The following is a 22555-nucleotide window of genomic DNA, read 5'->3' as shown; positions in this document are numbered from 1 at the left end:
CTCTCTCTCTCTCTCTCTCTCTCTCTCTGGGGCAGGGGTAGTGCGTGGCTGCTTCTGCTTTGTTGAGACAGAGTTGCTGCTGCTGAAGGTCCCACGTGAGAGCCTGAGCTGTGCAGGCCCATGGTCCCTCTGGGCCTCATTCCACTAGTTTCCTGAAGGCTCAGAGAGGTGGTCGGATATCCATCCTAGGAGGTTTTTAAGCCCAGGCCAGACAAAGCCCAGCTGGGATGATCTTGTTGGATCTGCTCCTGCTTTGAGCAGTGGGTTGGGTTAGATTTGGCCTCCTGAGGTCCCTTCCAGCCCTTGTTTCCTATGATTCTTTGATTCTGTTTGGATCTCAGTTTATTAGTCTGTGACAGCTACCCTGTCTTCTGCCTGGCTTGGGACTAGCATAGCCAACTCCCTCTTTTCCACAGTGTAGTCTAGGAAGAGTTGTGTGCAAGCACTTAGTCTTCTTTCACGCATAGCTGTAAAATGAAGCCTCATACAGTTTGAAGTCATAAAGCTGTCTGGTGTTTTGTCTGTTCAACAGGCAGAGTCTGAATTATGACTTTGAAATATTTAAGTTTGATACTTGGATTTAAACCTCTAACCAGTATTTCAGTGTACCCTTAGAATTGGACTTCATTCAGTCTGGCCACAGTCTGATTATTCTCTGAGGCATGCACTACTATTGGATGGACACGCACACACTGGACACACATTTGCTTACACATGCGCATGCATATTCTCAGAGGCAAAAACATATGCTCTGACACTCGTGCTTGGATCAGATGAGATGGTAATATGTAGTGGCTGGAAGGGACCTCAGGAGGCCAAATCTAGTCCAACCCACTGCTCAAAGCAGGACCAGATCCGACCTTAATAAGCTATTTCAGGGGTTTTCAACCTTTTAAAATAAGTTTTAGAACAATTGTTGGAATAATTGGTTTGCAAATACCTAAAATACAATAAGGTGATAAGAATGAGGAACACTGGGTCACCATGATCTCTTTTTGACAAACCTATCTGATTTCTTCCTTTGGCAGAATAACCAGCCTCATAGGGATATAACTTCAGTAACACTTTTGAAACTGTATCATGTGGCCACAGTTCCTCAGATCACTTGTATGAAAATGTCTGTATAGGTGTGAGTGGGTATAAAATGGGAAAGTTATGGAACTGGGTATCAGGGTTTAAATCAGTGGTCAGGAAGCCTCAATTTAATCATTGTTTTCTGCAGAAAGTGTGTTCTTGTTGTTTAATATCCTTTATTCATTTAATTTCTTGAAGCTTTGCACTTTTAGAGAAAGGTAAGGGCTTGACTGAATGTACACAAACTTTCAGAGAGACAACAAGGCTGGTGGGTGGGTAATTAAGTTGGTTCTCTCTCATCTCCGTATACAGTAATCTCCACTATCTGGCATTTAAATAACCAGAATACTTTACTAACTAGAACTTCTGGCCAGCCAGCTGGATGCGAGTAGGGGGTGGGGGAAAGGTTGCACATGGAACAGCGGCAGTGGTTGCCATGTGTGGCTACCGCCACCCCCTGCTCCACCAACTGGGAGGGCGGGGCAAGCTCAAACACAGCAGCTTGTGCTGTCACTTCTCCATGTATGCTGCCCCACCAATCCATGCTGCCCCACCAATCCATGCTGCACCCTGCAGCTGTCGTCACTGTATGCGGCCACTGGCACTGCATGTGTTGACATCGTGTCCCTCACCCCCGCCCCTCCAGCTCTGCATTATCTGAAAACCCTGCTGGGTTATTTCTGATAACCGGAGTTTTTATATAACCAGCAATCCCCGTACCCCAGGGATGCTAGATCTTACTGTACTGCTGTTAACAAGGATGTTATCTCTGGAGACAACAAACTCTTCCTATGCCTGAAGAAGGGTGTTAATGCCTGAAAAGAACAATTTTTTCAATTATTTAGTTGGCCTAATAAAAGGTACTACATCTACCCAAAGAACCTTGTTTTCCTATGATCTGTGGAGACAAATTCGTAGTTTGAGAACTGAAAGTGAGCATGACAGAGATGCTAAGGGGATCTTCTGTACTGAGCACTGAGCGGAGTGGTTTCCTTTATTTTTTACTAATCTATAGAGGAATCTCTGGGAACCCCATAAGATCGGGCCCCTAATATAGTCCATGGCCTGTTTTGACCTATTTATAACACTTTTCTAAAAAGTTTACATAAATATATTGTCTCAACTAGTATATAATTAGAAGTTATAATCCCTATTCCACAATAATATATTTGAGCTTTGACATATCTTAAATTAAAACTCTCTTTATAAGTTTATTTTATTTAACAAATCTTAATAAAATATAAAAATATGATTTAAGTTTACAAAAATCTTTTTTTGTTGTTTTTTTTTTTTTAAATCATTGATTTTTATCCACCCTGCTGGGCATCATCTATGGCAGAGGCTGGCAACATGGAGCTGGAGGGTTCTGCCTGTGCCTGTGTTGCAGCTACTTCTTCCCATTCCTTTCCTTTGCTGCATGCTGGTTCAACTTCCAGCTGGTAGAGGGCTGCACCAGGGTTGGGGAGCAAGAAATGGTGTTCATGCTACCTCTGCTTCCTCATCCCCCCTTTACTTCCCCTTTCTCCCTCCCTCCCCCCCACCCCTGCTTCCCAGCTACAGGGTGGGCACAACTTGAAGCTAGAAGAGCCAAATACAACTCTCCATGGGCTGAAAACTACAGCCAGGGGAGGTGGGGGGATGGCAGGGAGAAGGGGCAGTGGTGCGGGCACAGTTGGAAGCAGCATGGCTCTGCCACAGCTCCCATGCTCATCTCCTTGCTGACATTAAAACAAAGGTACCTGGTCCCTGTTTGCTGGAGTCAACCTGCAGGTGGCCTGTGGTTCCCTGTCCAACAGGAAAGGCATCTCAGGTGGGTCTCTTAGTGGTCTGACCTGGGCTCAGTTCTCTTCAGTATTTTATTTTGTTATTTAAGTGATGGCATTGAGAGTGTGCTTTATAAATTTAAATATAAGCATGACACCAAGTTGTGAGGGAGGACGAAATTGCGAAAGCATGGTGGAGGACTGGATCAGAAGTCAAAGTGATCTAGATGAAAGAGTCTGAAATCAGTAAGATAAAATTCTGAAGGAACAAGTACAAACTACTACTGTACTTTGGAAAGAGAAGCCAACTGCGCAACTAGAAAATGGGAAGCAATTGTCTAAGCAGTAGTGCTGTAGAAAAGGATCCGAAGGTTGGAGCATCTCACAAGCTAATTGTGGTTCACTAAATGTGATGGAATTGAAGAAAGGCAAATCTCATTCTGGGATATTTTAATAAGAGCATTATTTTTAAGACATAATTGATCTACTCTGGTGGTGTTGGTGAGGCTTTAACTGGAATACCATGTCCAGTTTTGATCATTATTTTTTAAGAAAGATGCAGGCAAACTGGAGAGAATCTAGGGAAGAACATCAAAGCTAAGAGGTTTGGGTGCCCTTTGGGATTTCTGGTGTATCTTTTTATAATTCTTTTAAATTTAATAATGTGTTCATGGGGGTTGGGGAGGGAGAGGGTGAGTGGATCTTGGGGACAGTCGTGGCAGGGTGGTATGGGCTTGGGAGGGTCATATGTGAGGAGTGGGAGGGGAAGTATGGGAAGCAAATATGTGTCTTTAATGGAGGAAGTGAAAAAATGGTAGAAAGCAAGGGAGAGGGAGGGGAGCAGGAGTGACTGAGTGAAATTTTTAAATGCTGGGTATTGTTTGGATAGTTAGTTTAGCTTTTTATTTAGTTATTTATTTAGTATTACCCTATTTAATATTTTATTCATTTTGGCCCTGAGCCTTTTTTTGGGAGGGCAGTGGTGTGATACAAGTCTTGCCATACATAAAAGTTTGTTATAAAGTGGCTGGTGGTCAGCTGTTCTCCCTGGTTACTGGGGGGAAGAAACAGAAGAAACCAGTTTAGTTTGCTGTAGAGAAGGTTCAGGTTTCCTATTAGTAAAGGCTTTCTAACAGCTGGGTTGGAGAAACATTGAAGCAGGCTCTCTTGAGGAGGTTACAGAACCACTGAGTCTTGAAGATCTGTAAGAACACATTTAGGTACAGCTCTGTTGTGGTGGCTTGGGCATACTTGATCTTTGTCAGTGCGGGAAGTTAGGTCAAATCATCTCTTGAGGTCCTTATCAAACCTGTGTTTCTATTAAATGGGATGTAAGAATGTATGCAGTGGTTTTTCTGACTGTCGTTTCCCTCCCCCCTCCACCCAAAAACAAAAAAAAAAAAGGCCTGAGAATGTCTTTAAGTAAATTCTTCACAGAATACCTGAATTCCTTTTTGGAGATAAATGTGTTTTCCTTTATATCAGTGGTGTTAGCAATAAAAACCTAGGATTCCGGACTAGCTCAGGGATTGACACAACACCTCGTGGGATTAGTGACAGAAAGGCTTTATTTACTACAGGTATTTAAAATCAAGTCAAGTGAGCCCAAACCAAATCAAAGTCCAGTAATTAGCTATAAGGTGATGATTTCTCACCAAACAGGCGACGAAGAGGTGGTTTGTTTCTCTTCAACTTCTTGAGTAAGTCGGGCGCATCAGCAACTGGTGTCAGAAAGACTTCTCACTCTTGAAGCGCGTGCGCTGTTTGCTGTTTTACTGCTTTTTTTATACCCTTAGTTTAGCATCTTCAAAGCATTCTTTTAGGTGTGTAAATGAAGAGAGTGTCCCAAGCAGTAATTGACAGGAAAAACCTGCTGGTTATCAGAATTTTTTTTTTTTTGAATGAGTTACCTTCTTTGGTAACAAGAGGTTTGAAACATATTAAGAAACTGATTAACAGCCAGGAAAAACATACTAAATCAGGAGGAGGCATCTATTACATACGGAGAATGTCTTTTCCTGCACATAAACATGAGTTAGTCGCAAAAGAAATATTTACCATACTAATTAATCAAAGATAGACATTTCATATGGTTACACGCTAGACAACTAAGAGTCTGCTTGAAATTGTTCTGAATATAGCAAGATAAGATGGAAGAGATACTTTATTATTCCTTCTTAGATGGCCTAGCCATGAATTCACATCCTCTTGCAATATGCAGTTAGTATTATTATTCTGTATTTTAACTTTCGTGAGTAGGCCCAAGCTTAGCATAAGTTTCAGAGTCATCGGTGGTTCTCAGCTTTTGTTCTGTGTTGGTGACTCTCCTTTTACAGAAAGAAGCATTTTTTGATAACCAAGTGTTTGAGATTGGGGAAACCAGTTGGTTTCTGAAACAGAGGCCTTCATACTTAATTTTACAGAATGAAAATGCTGTACAAAACACTGTCTTTGTTAATGTAGAAGGAGGGCAGCTAAAGGTTAGTGTTCTGGTTTTGGTGAGCAGTCGAATCTTTCTTTAATATAACTAAGCTGTTTTATCCCTTCAAGCTATCAGTCCTTATAATGGAGAACATGCTTAAAACCAAACTTTTTCTGTAAATAAAGTTATAAACCTAATGTGTTATGACAATCTGAAGGATACTGAAGATTCTGGGGAAATGTAATTCATTTAGCTTATTTTTTTGAGATTTGTCAAAAAGATATGATTCTGACTGCATAAACTGCATGTACGTAAAGGACAGTTTTAGAGTAGATGAACTGAAGAGTATTTCACAACTTTAGAATTGCAGATGCAGTAAGAGAAATGAGCTCATCTTTCCTGTTACACAGAAGTTAAGTTTAGCTCAAGAAGTGTTACAAGTAACAGTTACTGCTTTGGCTTATTTAATAAACTTGAACTGAAACGATGACAGTTGTAAGCTGGAACTTGATTTAAAGACATTAGGAATTTGTTCTAGGCGCACAGAAGGTAATAAAAACAGGAAGTAACTATAGTGATGTAACTGTGTACTAAGATACACAATTATGTGAATGCTGAATCTGCGGTTGGGTGACATGGTATGTTTTGTAGTAGTGTTCAAGTTGCTTAGATATTTAGGCCATTAGGACTGGAGAGAAAATCCTGACTAAAACTGATATTGGGAAGGTGAACAGACTGATATGCACCCTTAACAAAACAAAACTAAACCAGTTAATTTGGGATCTATATTTTTATTTATGCAAATGTTATTGTTATTTGCATCTCATTGTTACTTCATGTGATATCCCCCAGAGTACCATTCTTGTTCAAATAAGGCTTGGTATTGCAGCATTTCTTTGATCTGTCAGCTCAGAACCTTTCTTAGTGTGAGCTTAGAGCAGTGATTCTCAGCAGGGTACCACAACCCTCTGGAGTGTCTTGAGATCCTTTCAAGTGTGCTATGAGGTGCCACACAGCATTAGCACTGTTCAATTTACGAGCATGATTCACAAAATAGACCCAGAGATGTCAAATAGAGGTCCATATTTGTGGCTATTCTGAGTTCTAATGGAACTAATGTTGTAATGGAAAAAACTGCTGTATTCTTTTTCTGAAGGCAAAAAAGAGTGAAAACTTGAATCTCTAAAAAGGTTGAGAACCACTGGCTTAGAGGAATTTAAAGGTCTTTGTTTGAGCTGCTGTCAGCTGTTGCATGTTGGAATAGTATGAATTTGAGTGGCTAGGATGTGTCAGTATTTAAGCAAGTACCCAGCCTAATTGGTAAATAGGTTTAGGACTAAGTATGAATAATACTGTACAGTAGCTAGGTCTGAGAAAAATGTGAAACACCTCCCTGATTTTGAGTGATACAGTTGGTTCAGCTGCTTAAATCATGGAAATGTTTAAAAAATAGTTCTGACACTTGTACCTCATTTATGATCATGGTATAAATATTTTGACTTGTTTGTAATCTGTATTTTGTAGTTTTAGTTTCACCCTAGTGCAGAATAATAACCCTTTGGGACAATTACAGGGGGATAGAAAATTCAAAGCCTTTAAAGCCAAAAAATCCTAATGAGGCCCTTTTTTTTCCCTACCCAACAGTAAAGGGGAAAGGATAGCATTATAATCTAACATTTATTATTTTAGGACTAGAGAAGAATAGAGCAAGATGAAAAGCTGTTTTAAAATCCCTTTTTTCACTTAGCATATCTGTGTAGTAACAATTTTTTCTTCAAGCACGCTTTTTGGAACAGTTGTACCTATTTCCTTGGAGTACATGCAGAGTTTGTAAGTAATGAGTGATGTTGTAAGTTCCCCCGTGGAAAACAAATTCTAAAAATCCTTTGACAGCTGCTGCAATCTATGCACCTGCAAACTGTTTTTTCTTCTAATTGCAAAGTAATAAGGTATCTCCTAATCTTGAAATTAGATGAATGTGTTACAGTAATCATTTCTAGAAAATTAGTTGTTATTGTGTTCTGTATTATCATACCTTTTTACAGAAGTGATACAAACCTGACACAAGAATTTAATTATCTTTTTTTTGAGGTATTAAGTTAAATGTAGCAATCTTGCATAGCAATCTGCTGCATCATTGCCAACTACAAATATGTATTTGCTAAGATCCCAAAGGATTGACAACATTAATTAGTAACTGATGTTACAGCATCTGCTTTCTAAGTTCCATGGTAGGAGTGTACTTTCATGTAGGAGTTGGAAATCCATTTAAAAAGGTATAGGAAAAGTTGTTATAATTTCTGTGGCTTAAGATCACTGTTAATAGGAATAATCTACATAAAACAAACTGTACCAGCATTCTACCTTTCTCAATCCTTGGACCATCTTTGATAGTGGCTGTCTGTTGAAGTATTATGACATAAAAAGAAGATTTGGGTGGCTTAAACAAATTTTAAAAGGTTCTTTGTTTTTTTTGTTGTGTTAAATGAACCAATCCTATCCTAAATTATATAACATTTTATTTAACATGAGGTAACCCTGGAATGGCAACTGAAATATCTTAAGTAATTTCTAAAGTAAACTTCAAACTTCAGCTTTCTAAGGTGAATTGGATAGAATTCTCCTTCATTACACAAGGTGAATAACTGAGTTTAGATTCCTTTTGCTTTACAGAAATCTAATTTGCATACTTTTTTTGCTATTAGGAAAAACTTTGAAAACAGTTCGAACTTTTTAGCATTCAGGCCTGGGTACCCTTACAAATGAGTAAAGGTAGCACAACCTCCATTGCCAACAGTTGAAGACATTTTGGCCCCTTTGGACCAAGCAGTTGTATTTGGAACCTCCCGACTTATTTCCATTAGGAGTTGAGTATATTTTTGCAAGACATGTGTACTAATTGTTTATAAACAAAAATTAGGTTTCCTTCAATACACAGAAATGGATGTTTCTTGCTTAACATTTCCATATAGCCCCCTCCAGCTATTTCTGCGCTCTGAGGAGCATGGTTATTCTGTTCCCTCTTAGGGTATTTATAACTGCTGTTCCTGTTCTCTCTCTCTACCACTTCCCCATAGACACTGCATGTGCAATTAGGGAATCCCCTCAGCCAGTTCAGTTTAGCTCTGATCATGCCATGTCCTGTGGATGTACAACTTGGCAGTGTCTTCTCTGGTTTCCTGCATAACATTTGGCTTAACTGCTTCTTTCAAATTCATCATTTTTAACCTGGTCTGTATTTGTGTACGGATCAAAGAACTTATTGATGACAATTATAAACACCTTCCCATGTAGCAGTATATTAAAGAGGTGTGTTTTTATCATTTGTATAAGTATGGACATCTCTTGCTGAAGATGTGGCATCTGTCTTGTCAACTAGAAATTAATTTGACCTAGGATCTGAATTTAAAATTTATAACTCAAGGGGAAAAGAAAAACAAAAAACAGTTTTCAAACTGTTAACAGCAGTAGGTATATTATGTGGATATGTTTTGTAGAGCAGTTCAATCTAAAAATACTCGCTTTTGCCAAACCTAAAAAGATTGTATTCTGGGAGTATGTTACTACCAGAGAAATATTAGTATGTTACTACTGGAGAAATGGAATTCCTAAGGACAGTAGAACCTATCATAGCTTTCATTTGGGAATGTCCCAGAGGATGGAACTACTACTGAAGATGGATAGAGATGCCTTTCTCTAGCCGAGCAATACTGTAATCACTGTTGTGGGTTAAGTTGCAAAGTCCAAGATTCTAAAGAATTCTCTTGGCAACCCACCCTTTCAGAACCACCAAAAACAAAAATTGAAATAAAATCTTGGAGTTGGTTGGTTTTCTGTCAACCCGACTGTGATTGAATGAGGTTTTCCCTTTTCTTTATAACAGAATTAACCCAGGAAATCCTCTCTCCTTTTGTCATATGATTACTAGAAGTGTAGTAGCCGATGATTGCATAGGCTAATCGTGCATTGGACACTTTCAAAGGATTTTCCTGTTTCTTGTTTATGTTGTTGTTTCCAACATAACATGAAATATCCTCAAGGATATAGCTGTTGCCTAATATCTCCTTTTTATAAAATTGTAGATCATGCATTGATAGATTTTGCAGACGTCAGCACATGACTTAGTCTTTGTCACTATATAAATTTAAAAGCATCAGTTTGAGGAATCTAATTTTACAACTTACAGCCAAAAAACTATTCTTTTGGCATTTATTCTGTGTGGAGATAGTAATTGGAAGGTACCCTTATGATCCTCTACGCTGCCAATAAAAGACTGTAGGACGTCCCTGATTTAAATTATTACTAGAACTAGAGCTATCTATTGGAAAAGATACATTTTTGCTTTTAAAAATTTCCAGTGACATGAGAAATTCCTGAGGAAAGTTGTTGTAATGATGAATTGCATGCACTACCTAAAACTGATGCACAGCCCATCTAGCCAGGGAGCCAGATAAGTGGTTTGGAACCATTCTCTGGGCTGGATACCCTGTGAGGGGTCTGTTTGTGAGAGTGGTCCAGTGCTGGGATGGCATACAGAGTTGGGTGTGGAACTCAGTGCAGTGTCAGGTGTGGCCCTACGCTCTGTGTCATGTCATCTTCCCTGTGGGGCTCCCCCGGGTCTGGAAATTTGTCTGTTGGGGAAAGGTGGCAGCCAGAGCTGTGGCAGTTAGTGCTGCCACACTCTCCCACCATCAAATTTCCAGACCTATGTGGAGAATCATGGACCAAATGATGTGGCTCCATGGGCTGGGTCTGGCCCATAGGTTATAGTTGGGTCTAAAATAAGAAAATCCACACTTTTATTAGACTGATTTCTCTAGCTTTAGCCTTTAGATGTTGGTTCTTAGAATATTTTTGTTTACTAGACAGAAAAGTCATTAACAACATTTTTGTTGCCTGCATTGTCACTAAGACTTATCCAGTCACCCTTGATGATTTTCTTGTTGATAAGATGAACAGAACTCCAGAGGTCTTTCAGTATAGGACTTGTTTTCAGTGGTTCTCCACCTCATTAAACTTAAGGCCTCCCTTGGAAAATGGCAGGTTTTACCTTTCACTCATTTTTTGACTATGGAAAACTAATTGAGCAATTAGTCTGTTATAAAGAACTCAGAAACAGGTCAGTATGTTTTTGACACTCTGGTTTCCTATTTGAAATCACTGGGTTTATCATGTGTTGGGGTTTGCATGGATAACAGTTTTGATATTCAGCTATAAGAGGATCTTGTGGTACCCTTGTTGAGAATTGCTAGTGCAATAATTTTCATGGTTCTTCCTCTAATTTCTGTCTGAATTTTCAACATCCTTTTTGAACCACGTATACCAGAAACAGACAGTTGCCAACAAGAGTTGTACCAGTGTTACATACTGAAGTAATTTAATCTCCCCATACGTACCCAGTGTCCTTTTTGTTTATATAGCCAAAGATCCATTTTATACCTAATGGCCATGGTAATATACTGGGAGCTCCTTATGTAGAAAAAAGATTACTTGACTGACTTCAGATTAGTTAATGAGAGGTAATTTGTTGTATTAAATTGTAATTTTGAAATGATTCCTCTAGCATGGATTGTTTGAGGACTTTGTATCCCTCAGACTCCTGACCACACTAAGGCGGGAAACAGGTTCAATCCAAACGTGTGGTAGAGATGCAGCTCAGTACTGAGAGAGATTGAATTCTCAACTAGTTGAGAATTCAAAGTAAAAGATCCCCTTGGGGCATTTTGCTGAAAGTCAGAACAATTTGGTTGGCATGCACAGCTCTTTTAGGGCTAACAAATGCTTATGGACAATATGGCAGCAGTGCGTTACATCAGCAGACCAGATGGAGTTGAGTCCTCTCAGGAATTCATCTGATTGTGGGACTGTCTTTTATTGTCCCACTGATGGGCCTTAACTCTCCCAGCATCAGTAATAATCTAGTGGACAGACTCATCAGAGGTTTATCTGATAGTAATGAGTTATTTCAGCTTCAATTTTCCACAGCTTTTGCTAATAAGGTTCACATGAGTAGGCCCTGCAACACACTTCAGGTGACAGATACCAGAAGGTGATTCTCCAGAGCAGCTCACAAGCTCTTGCTTCCCCTCACTCTGAGGGTTTCAGATCTGGCATATCCATTCTCTTTTATATCTATGATACATAGGGTACTATGCAAGACATCACTTGCATCATTGTGTCCAAGAACACTAACGTTCTTATGAACAGATCAGTGGTTTAGGAGACCAGTCGCTTTGCCTGTTGCCTGAACTAATCTTGTAGAACCACAGTACCTGGATCTGATGACGTTGCACCCAAAGGTGTGGATGCTGCCTGAATAACGAGACATGGAGAGAAACTATCTGCCACAGTTCAAGATATCTTGTAACAGAAGGGGAAACCTTAAACCAGACAGACATCTAAGGTCAGATGGTAGAGATTTTCTATCGTGGCAGTTCAAAAACAAATCTTGATCACTAACAACATTATCTAAGATACTGGACTACCTGCTTTCCCTAAAAGCCCTGGAAATGTAATTCAGTTTCAGAACAGTGGGCTGGGCACCAATCTCTGATAGCCATGTTGCAGTTCAGGGCTATGTGGTCACCTTGCATTAAGAAGTTCTGATATTTTTAAAGATATTCATTCATGTTTTCTCTGTCATGTTTTCTTAGATCCTTTCTTCTTAGGATCATAGCTTAGTTTTCATTGGACTGATGGGTTCAGTCCTATATTTTTGCCTATTCTCTTTACCACTGCTTATGATAAATCATATCCACCATTCTTTTCACATGCAAATGTCCCTTGACCCCCCATCAACCACAGAGCCTGTCACCTTTGGTCATAGAAGGAAATCAGGTTGGTCAGGCACAACTTGCACTTTAATTGCATTGTACTCTGGATAAATTGAAACTCTAGTTGCTGGATGTTGAGAGCTTTTGTTTTTTATTTAGTTAGAACCAAGCCATTTAGGTATAGTCTAAACCAGGGGTTGGCAAGTTTTTGAGCAGTGTCAAAAAGACCTGTAACCGTGATTTGTAAGATGTTGGCATGCCAGGGGCAGATGATGGGGGGCCTGGGTGCAGACAGCTGTACAGGGGTCTGTGAAGCCCCAGACCAGCTTTTGTTGCCAGTGGTGGGTGCATGCATGCCTCAAGGTGGATGGCAGGAAAGGGGCCGGGGCTGCACTGCCACAACAAAGATTGGGCCTTTGCAGGTCCCCTGCTGTCCATGCCGTGGTGTGTGCGCCAAGCAAAATGCATTTGTGTGCCATCGTCTGGTACACATGCCAGGGGTTGCCTACCCCTGATCTAAACCTTTCATGTTATTTAAGAGGGCTGAGGGATATTACATAGAATTTCAAAGTCTGTCTAAGCAGGTCCTGGTCTGTGTTAATACTCATTATGTCAGTGATTAAATCAAGAGGTTCCCTTGGACAAATGGTGCTTCAAGCAGCTTTACTCTAATTTGCCTGGGTAGTGATTCCATATTGGAAAAATGCAGGTCAGTAATATGGGTCTCTAGCCACCCATGTATTTCTATGACTAAGCATCCAGGTCAAACACTGTTTTGAGGAGGATTATCCTGCAACTTCTGTACATGCCCTATAAATAGGGACCTACCTAAATCATGATGAGACAAAAGGTTTTTTTGTGGCTTGTTCACGGTGCACAGAGCTGATTTCTGCCAGCACTTCATGATGTCCTTACCTCTCGGCATTGATTGGCAGAGAGGCCCGAGGGGGAGGGAGGGAGCCACCATCTTGATTGGTGGCTGCCCTCTGTGCCGTCCCACCCCTTCATATTGATTGGCAGAGAGGCCCCAGCAGAAGGACAAAGGGGCAGCTGCCATCTTGTCTGCCAGGCTTCCTTCTGCCCTGCCAGCTGGCACCTTCTTCTGGCAGTGAGGACCACTGGCTCCCACTGGGGACTCAGCATTTTATTTTTATTAAGTTTCGTTTGTTGTTGATTTCGCAGACAATCCCAGATTTCACACTTAATAACGTACACAAATTAAGTAGGTTACTCCCTATAAATGTTCAACTGCCTGCTGATTGTCAGAAGTGGAATCTGTGTGAGCAGTCCTTTTAAAACAGTGATGCTCAACCTTTTGGCTTTGCGGGTCAGAAGAGTGGCCTGGGATAGTCTGCAGGCCAGATCCCACCTCATTGCTTGGATCTCACTTATGCTGCCCAGGCCTGGCAAGCAGAGCCATGCCCCCAGGGTTCAGCCCCCAGGGTTCCCCACAGGTTTGGAAATTTGGCAGCAGGGGAGCAGCAATTAACAGCTCTCCTGCTGCCAAATTTTCAGACTTTTGGTGTGTTCTGCAGGTCAGATGACGTGGCTCTGTGGGCTGCATCTGGCCTGTGGGCTAGGGGTTGAGCATCCCTTTTTTAAAAGAATGGACACATGTCAGTTATGATGGTTCTTGGAGATACTTGGGGCATATGGAGATACTTGGGCACATGGACTTCTTGATATTTCTGTGGAAGTATTTTTGGCTAAGGAGCTAATTGGAGGATCTGGCTATCCTACTCCTTGCAGGCTCAGCAGCCAGAAACAGGGTCATGGCCAGGACTTGGATGTGGTCCCAACAATGCTTGTTGTTAGAAAGAATCCAGTCTCACATGTGAATTGCAAGAGCACCAGAAGCAGAATATGTGTGGATACCATATCTCTAAGAATTACAATTGCTGTAAGGTAGATAACAGTTATTTTGTTTGGCTTACTCGTTTCAATATCATGGTACTATTAACACTAGATTTGTTTTAGGATTGAATTAGAAATTAAGCAAGTATAGCTGATATCTAGTTTTGAGAAAAAACACAACATATAATACAATAATCTAGATTTCTTTAAGGAATCACCAGCTTTACTCTTTTTTCATTGGGATTGAAAAAGCAGCGATTGTATACTGAAACATGAATTTTTAAATAATTAAATACATTTCTTTTAGAGACTCAAGTCCTCAGGCCTCTTTGTTTCTATCAGTGTTAAGTATACTCATGTACTACCTCTGCCTACTCTTGCTTATATGAGGAAAATGTGACTAAACTTAACATGTTTAAGTTTCTTAAAACACTTTCAGGTTCCTAACTCAGGAGAAGAGGGGCATTATTATTTGTGCCTTGATAATTTTACTGGATTTTTCTATATCTCTTTTCCAGGTGAAAACAGTCAAAGGCTTCACTGTGTGCCAAAGTGGCACTAAAGCCATTAAAAAGCTATTTATACTTTTGGCTGGGATACACTGCATTTATTTTATACACCTTAATAATGAATGTTCTATTAAGTTTCTTGATTAACCTTTAAAGGCTTGCATGTTGCTAAAGCTTTATTAAAACATTTGACCCATTGAATAGTTCATCTGTATAAAGATATCTTACTAAATTTTAGAGTACCTTGTTTTGCTGGACGACATTTTAGAAGAAAGTACAGCTCCTAGAAAAAGTAATGTGAAAAGATGGTCTGTGACTCGACTGATTGAAGCAGAAATTCTTTTGAGCAGTTTCCTCCATAAATGTATTTTGAATGCGTCAGGAGAGACGGATCATAAATCTGGCATGTTCGCCAGATCCAGAATTGGTGCAAGCAGAGTTCAGTCATGTTGATTCAGAAATTACTTGGATTTCCAGAATATTTGCCATATTCTCAGTACAGTAGATGTCGATGTGAATGTTCTCTCCTGTGCCTGCCAAATGGTAAGTCAAACAAGCCTACAGGGTCACTCTTGGCTATTGTAATGTCTTTCCCAAGTTTCTCCTGCAGTTATAGGAGTGGTGCTTCTAAGGGGTTTTCAAAGAAATGTGAATGGGATGTTTGTTGGTTGGCTTGTTCATGGTCAGTCAATAATAATGTTAGTATCTTTTATGTACTGCCAGTCTGGAAGTGCTGATTAAAAATGGCTTGTTTCTCACCTCTTCAAAACTAGAGAAATTCCATAAGACAGCATCATCAATACTTATTCAAAGTTCATAAGCAGTTTTCAAAGGCAGGAATACCCAGTTACCTGTGGGGGCACATTTCTCACAAGAAAACCACTCTCTCTCCAACCTCTCAGTCCTAATCCTCAAAGGAAGCTTACAAAACACTTCCCAGAGACGAGCGTATGAACTCCACTTCATCAACCTCCTGGATACTAAAAATCATGGACTAAATATAGACATCAGATTTATGACGCATTATAACCTGCCTGACATCTGACTCTCTTGGTATCTCTTCACTTTACATCCCCCTTCTCTCTCTTCTCCCCCTCCCCCCGCCTGTCTTTCACCCATTGACTCCTCAGTCTACATTTTCACTGACTACCTGTCTTGTATGCATACCAGCCCAGCCTCTGGCTTCTTTACTTTTCATTCCATCCAGGAAGAGCACACACCAACTGCTGAAACTTCCTTAGGCTGACGAAGGGTTTTTGAACCCAAAAGCTTGCTTAATAATTGTTTTCCAACTATTTAAGTTTGTCTAATAAAAGATATCAGATTCATGAAAAGAACCTTGTCTGAGCAGTTTTTTTAATTCTTTAAGGCAAATAATATTCACTTCCTCCCTGCTAGACACCTGAAGTGTTAAAAGAGCTTGAAACCCAATATTTAACTTAGTTTTCATGAACACTTTCATCAATTTTATCTTGGTTTAGTTCCTGGATCAAGAGGCGGTTCTTAATGAATCATTGATATTCCATGAGATATTGGTGTTCAGAAAGAGAAATGTAGCATAGGGTCATAGATCAGGTTGGCTAAGACTACCTGATTAACAGTCCACTTCATTCTGTTTAGCAAGGAGACCATCAAGGGCACTTTTACATGTACTTGGGGGGGCAGGGTGGGCCGTGCTTTAATTAATTAGAGTGGCTCTTGGAGCCACTCTAAAGCTCTGCCCTGTCTCATGCATCAGTGTCCCTACGCTTAAAAATGGCTCATTTGACAAGCTTTAGTTCAAGCACCTCTGCCGCCATTTTTAAGTGTGGGGACACTGATGCACAAGACTCAGAAGGCTGCTGGAGCGCAGTAATTGCCACACTCCAACAGACTCGATCAATCAAGTCTTGGAAGTCCAGCATGTCGTAACAGCCGTCACACTTGTGTATAGGCATCTCATGGTTTTCTCCCAAATGCATCTGGCTTTCCCTTAAGAACCTGAGAGAGGTGTCCTTCCCCCCACCCCCATGACTAGCTCATATGCCTTTTCTATCCAAATTTTCTTTAATATACAAACTTATCCTCTTCGTTCCTGCTACTACTTTACTGTGGGAAATGCCTCCACTCAGGGACATCTGTCAGTTCAGTGGAAAGAGAACACTTACCAGTTGTGAAGCAAGTAAAATATTGCCAATACCTGGAATCTGCATCTTGGTAGAATAGTTTGTTATAACTCTTTTATTAAATTCTAATGTGCAAACATTTAAAGTCTCTTTTTTATATGAATTTAATGTGACTGTATCTTGAATAGAAGACTAATTGGCATGAAATTGCATCCTTTTAATAGCTGAACTCCTTACCGTTAGAGCTTTTGTTCCTTCTTTGCAGAATGTGCAGTCAGAACAATTTTGAGTTAATATCCTTTCTTTAGGAATTTGTGGAGTTAAAATCTTTAGTTCTGTCAGTCCAGTTCTTTATTGTGCTTTCCCCCCACCCATGTTGATTGTGGGGGAAAGGGGGGGATCCTGTCCTGAATTTGAGTAAACAGGGTGAATCCTCTCTGTGCATTAGCAGTTTAACTCATGATAGTAGAATGTTTTATCATGAAATCTCAAGCCATACTGTGTATGTAGAGACTATACATATGCTCTGCATGCAGAAAACTTAGGATCAAGTCCTTCTTGTTAAAACATGAAGTTATTAAAATGCTTACATACAAAACTAAATAAGTACCAATGATAAAGAAATATATTGTACTGCCTAAATACTAAACTTGAATTGACTTTTGAACTTGAACAGGAGAACAAATCAACAACTGCTGTCTCTGAAGAGAAGTCTTTGGTCTTGTCATTTCCATTGCAAGATTAGCAATAGAAATGTCTTATTTCAGATTCCACTGGGCTTTCATAGGATTGTGAAACTATTTCTCTTTTGCCAACTTTAGTGCCAACATTGATTCAGAATCAATTTAACATAAAATATTGTATAGGATATTGAGAGAGAGAGGGGATTTTTCTGTTGCAATATGGAGGACTTTCCCCTGAGTCATAGTTAGTTTTAAGGTTTCATAGCTTACCACTTCTGTTCCTTGGCCAAGCAGAGTAATGACAAAAAGTAATGCAGCAGTGGCGTGGCTACTGTTTTATCTTTCAGAAATTAAAATATTTTTAAAAATAGATTTTACAAGGCATGCATTTTTTGTGCCTTTAGAACTGTTTTAAAAATGCAGTGCGCTTTATTGTAATAACAGGCACAAACTTCTCAAATAGTGTGGTGAGGGCATAGCTGCTGTAGAACATGTAACCTCTGGAAGAATTTTCATTGTGTTTTCTAGCCAGCTATGCAGATACGTGGGTAATAAATCCAGACTCATTAACAACTGCTGTTTAGAAAGAGGTAGCTAACTAACTGTATTGGTTTGAAGCTAGGCAAAAGGCAGGGCAGGGTGGCACCTTATACCTCTCTCTAAAAAAGTTAGTCTATGAACCTTTGTAATTGGCAGATGCTATGAGTGACTGTTTAACTAGTCATATTTCTGCTATTATGATTTGTAGAGGACAGCTCTTTTAGTAGAAGAAAAATGCTGCCACAGGAGAAATGTGAAATGGTCCCAATACTACTACTTCAGCATCTAAACTCATTCCTTTTACTGTATATTCCCCCTTTGTTTTTGAGTGTACTTTTTAAAAAGTGTCTGTTTAAAACAGATGTTTTAACCCTTGCACTTGTTTCGGAATGTCAGCAAGATATCTGAGTATGAACAATATATATTTGAGAAAGCAGGGTAGATTTGCATTTTATAGACTAATTCAGAGTTGGATAAGCTTTTGTGAGCCCAAGCTCATCTTTAACGATGACAGCATCTGATGAAGTGATTTCAAAGAAAAGTTGACCAGTGCACAACATAGCATTTAAATTCTGAACAGTTGATTCTGAATTGTGATTACCCAGGTTACCCAGAGAGGTGGTGGAAGACCCATTCATGGAGGTTTTCAGAACTTGGGTAGACAAAGCTCTGGCTGGGATGATCTACTTGGGGATGAGCTTTGAGTAGGGGGTTGGACCTCCTGAGGCTCCTTCCAACCCCAACGTTCTGTGATTCTGGGCTTACGAATCTCTGATTTTAGTTAGTCTGTAACCTGCCTTCTGCCTGACTTCAGACTAATACAGCTGACTACCTCTCTATAATCCAGAAAGTATTATTGGATGTCTCAGTGAATATTTAAAGAGCCATAGACTGAAGTTTAGGCTTCCCAACATAAATTTAAAAACTGCACAGAACCCAAAAGTGGTTGATATTACTTTTTATTGGCAGTTATTTTATTCATCAAATGAATAATTGTGCTATTTATTCTAAGTTTATTTCTTTTCATATCAATTTATTAATAAACTTCAAAAATACCACCATTAAACCAGATCAGTGGGTTCCATGATTGAGTCAGATGATTTCAGGCCTTCAACACTAAAGACATCCAATATCTTGGATCAAGTAAAATCTTTCTTTTTTTATGTTTCAACACATCTAGTTGACTATACAGTGGAATGCTCTCACATGTCTGCTTACTGTCTTTGTTGTGAACCCTTTCTGAAACAAGCTGGAATACCAGGTGCAGAACTCCCTGGGTTGCTATGTCTAGGTTTCATTATCTTTAATATAGTACAAGACAATGTACAAGAAGGTTATGCTTTTCTTTTAAGTGCTATGGTTGGAAAGTGCCAGGATTAAGATTTCACAAATAACCTTGACTGTCCTTTCTGCATGTATTATGATAATGTTACATTAATGTAATACTGTCAACGGCAATAGAATATCATTTTTCCCTTACAACAAAAGGTTAGCTCTTTGTATCACCCACAAAAATCCTTGCCTTGTATTTTTTCCATTCTTTTGTACTTCATTTTCAAATCAATGGTGCATTGTATTTATTCATTAAGCTCTTTTTGTAATCCATTCTCTCATTAGTATACCATTATACTTCCTTTCACCACATACCTACAGTAGATCTATGTGCAGCAGTAAGTTATTAGTTAGATGAGCACTTGATACACTTAAGTTAAATTTTTTCTGCATATTCTTAGAACACATTTTTCATCAAATGCTCATTATTGATCAAGTAGAGACAGCGTTCAACCCATAGCTACTTTGGCTGTAAAACCTGGTTATAAAAAAAAGATTTTTTTTCTTCTGATTTCTTCTTTGACTAATGCAGAGCAACCTGCAGTAATTATGCAGACAGGGCTTTGCAGTGATAGTCCATTGTATTGCCTAGACTAGGAGTGTTCAACCTCTGGTCCATGGGGTGGGAAATTTGGCAGCGAGGAAGCAGTAGCAGTTAATACAGCCGCTCTCTAAGCACAAACCATAAGCACAGTGGCGGTCAGAGCCAACCTATGTCCCCTTCCCTCTGTATAGCTGGGCCATGTCCCTCACCCCACTACAGGGCTGGGTTGGGGCCTCTTCCCCTACTGTAGGACTCAGCTGGGGCCATGTCAAGCCCCCTTCATTCTTCCCGTCTCCCTGCAGATCTGGGTCAAATTCCCTTCCTCTCATGGAGCCAGGCTGCCCCCCACCCCTTTCCACATAGCCCAATGGGGCAGTGCCATGCCTGCCCCAGGAGACAGATCGAGACCAGCAGACACATCTGACCCATAGACAGATTGGGCGCTGCTCATCTGTCCCACCAAGCCAAAAAGAGAGTGAGCACCACTGGTGTAGACAGGTCACTCATTCCAGTAACATTGGAACACCATAACAAGTAGATGAATATGACTACGGTGGTTAGAGTCCAGCTGGCCATGCTGTCAGCACCTCCTAACTGGAAGGGGGTACACTTCTTTAAATTTTGAAAACCCCTGATCTAAAGAATAAGGATGTGTTGATTAAAGGTAAAAATATATATATTTTAAAAATTGTGTCAACATTTTTAGTCTGAAAAATGTTGTCTTCTTTATATCCTGTTACATTGGTTAAAAGTACGTTGCTGGTACAACCCATTTTGTTCTGGGGACCAGTATAAACTGGTTTTAAAATCCACTTTTGCATTAGTATAAACTTTGGGAGAATCCGCTTGTTTACCAGGGAGCCATTTATTTGTAGTCTCAACTTTAGAAAATACAAGAAAAAACTACTTGGTTGGTCCAGTAAAAGATTTGGTGCACCAAAAAAAAAAAAATCCTTGCCTCTTGCAAGAAACTGTCATTTTTTTCTTTCTTTCTTTTTTTTTTTTTTCTCCCTTCCCTCATTTCCCCCCAAATCCTGCTAAGGCATGACATGGACGGATGGAGTCCTTATCCCTCTGATTTGCTCTGTTGCAAGGAGGGACAAATTTCTTATTCTCTGTCTGATCCATAACCTGTCCAATGACAGATTTGGATCATGAGAGGTAGTGGCAGAGGTAGCTTCATGAATTAAGTGCTAAAGATTAGCACTGCATTTGGAAAAAAAGGAGATAGCCCTGAATTAGTCTGCAGTACACTTCCCAACTGTGTTGTTAAATGCTTCCCAACATCATTCCCATTCTTTTCTGCCTAGCTAGCCCTCTTATAAATAGGGATGGAGTAAGCTGATATATTTTTAATTAAAGCTGATGTGCATATATGCTGCTTTTCTTTCCTTATCTTATTTTCTTGTTTCAAGTAAAGCCCCCTATACCTAGATAACATACTCTGCTACTCTAATAGTGTGAGGAAATAAGTCTCTACTGAGTTAAACCTAAATTGCAGTTCTCTTATTTGAATGGCTACTTTTTAAGTTTAAGCTCTAGCTGCAATTCAGAATGGACCAATTTGTTTTTCTTAAAATTGAAAGTTGGTTTTGACCTACAGGCTTGGGCTTGCATCTGTTCTTCAGCAGCCAGCTTTTTAAAAATCAGTGATTTCTGGTATATCTACCCAGTGATTCCTTGAGACCAAATAATCCATTGTTAAATCTGTAAAATAAGTGTTACAACTGCCTCTTAATGAGGACAGATATGTCTGTTCAAAATGTGTAGAACAGTTCTGCCTTCATTGATACTGTACTTTTATAGAGTTTGCTTTTCAACTTTCTCTTTTTTTTGCTAAACTTTTGTTAGGCCAGTTGTGTATTTTCACTGAATCGGTGGTTATAATTGAAAGATGCAAGTTGAGAATATTCTAAGTTTATTATAGCTTTAAGAAAGGCACCCCAACACATCACTGCAGCATATAAACATAAGAAGCCTTGGGGAGGGAGGCGAGGGGGTGGAGATGAAAGCCAAAACCCTAAGATCTGTTTGAATACTGCAGCATGAAGGAATGACCTTAGCTTGAGCTGCAAGGATTTAACAGCCAACAGGAAATAATGAAGAGAATATTGCTTGTGAAAGTGGAGGTCATAACAGCTATGTAAAGGAAAAGGCAGGTACTGAGCTGATCTGAGAAGTTGTACAGCTGAGCCTGGCATTTGGAAGAAATGCAAGAGTGAGTTAAGGTGTATATTTTATTAAGGTAGATGTTTTCCAAACAGCATGTTGAAGGAATTGTTAAACAGTTCTAATAATTTTTTCCCCATAGACTTAACTATTAAGCAGTCTAAAACTGTTAACTTGAAACTTTTAGTCAAACTGAATGGGGCATTTATTTAACAACTTAAAACTAGTGCTGAACAAGAATGTAAGGTAAAATCATGCCTTTTGGTATTAAGGTAAGAAGTTGCTGAATTGTAGCTAATTCTCTTTCAGTTTTTGGCAACAGGGAGATCTTATGATATATCATGGCAGCTATAGATTTATACTGTTGTTTTGTTATGTACCATTGTTTATATTTTTTATAAGTTACAAATAAGTGTTTATATTTTTGTGATCTATATATTAGGTACTTTACCTGACACCATTCCTTGGGAGTTTTCATCTCTGCGATCTTTCACTTCTTTTTTTTGTGGATGTCTGTCTCCCTGCAATTAGAAAAATAGGCAATTACTTTGCCAAGGTTGCTGTAAATGCTGGTTCATTGCTTTCTGCTAAGGAACAGACAAAATCAATGTCCCTTTGTATTCTGCATCATTTGTGCCTCTTTCCCCCCCAAAACCCTCTAAATACCATTTTCTAGGCATCACACTCACTCTTTGTGTCTCATCCAGACACTAAGTGACAGGATACCCTGGGCAAGGGCCAGATTCCCTGGCATGTATTCCACCTTCATTCCATGAGATACCAAGGA

General features: G+C 39.6%; 1 protein-coding gene across 4 annotated transcripts in view; it reads left to right on the top strand.

Annotated features, from left to right (window-relative positions):
* PACSIN2 (protein kinase C and casein kinase substrate in neurons 2) overlaps positions 1 to 22555 on the top strand; it is a 132782-nt gene that overhangs the window by 555 nt on the left and 109672 nt on the right. The gene's annotated exons all lie outside the window — the stretch shown is intronic.

The sequence above is a fragment of the Gavialis gangeticus genome, unplaced genomic scaffold (assembly GCF_001723915.1).
Source record: "Gavialis gangeticus isolate Ggan-Ray unplaced genomic scaffold, GavGan_comp1, whole genome shotgun sequence".
Classification (NCBI taxonomy): Eukaryota; Metazoa; Chordata; order Crocodylia; family Gavialidae; genus Gavialis; species Gavialis gangeticus.
Note: the sequence above shows the minus strand (reverse complement) of the source record. Positions and strands in the feature narration are given on the sequence as shown.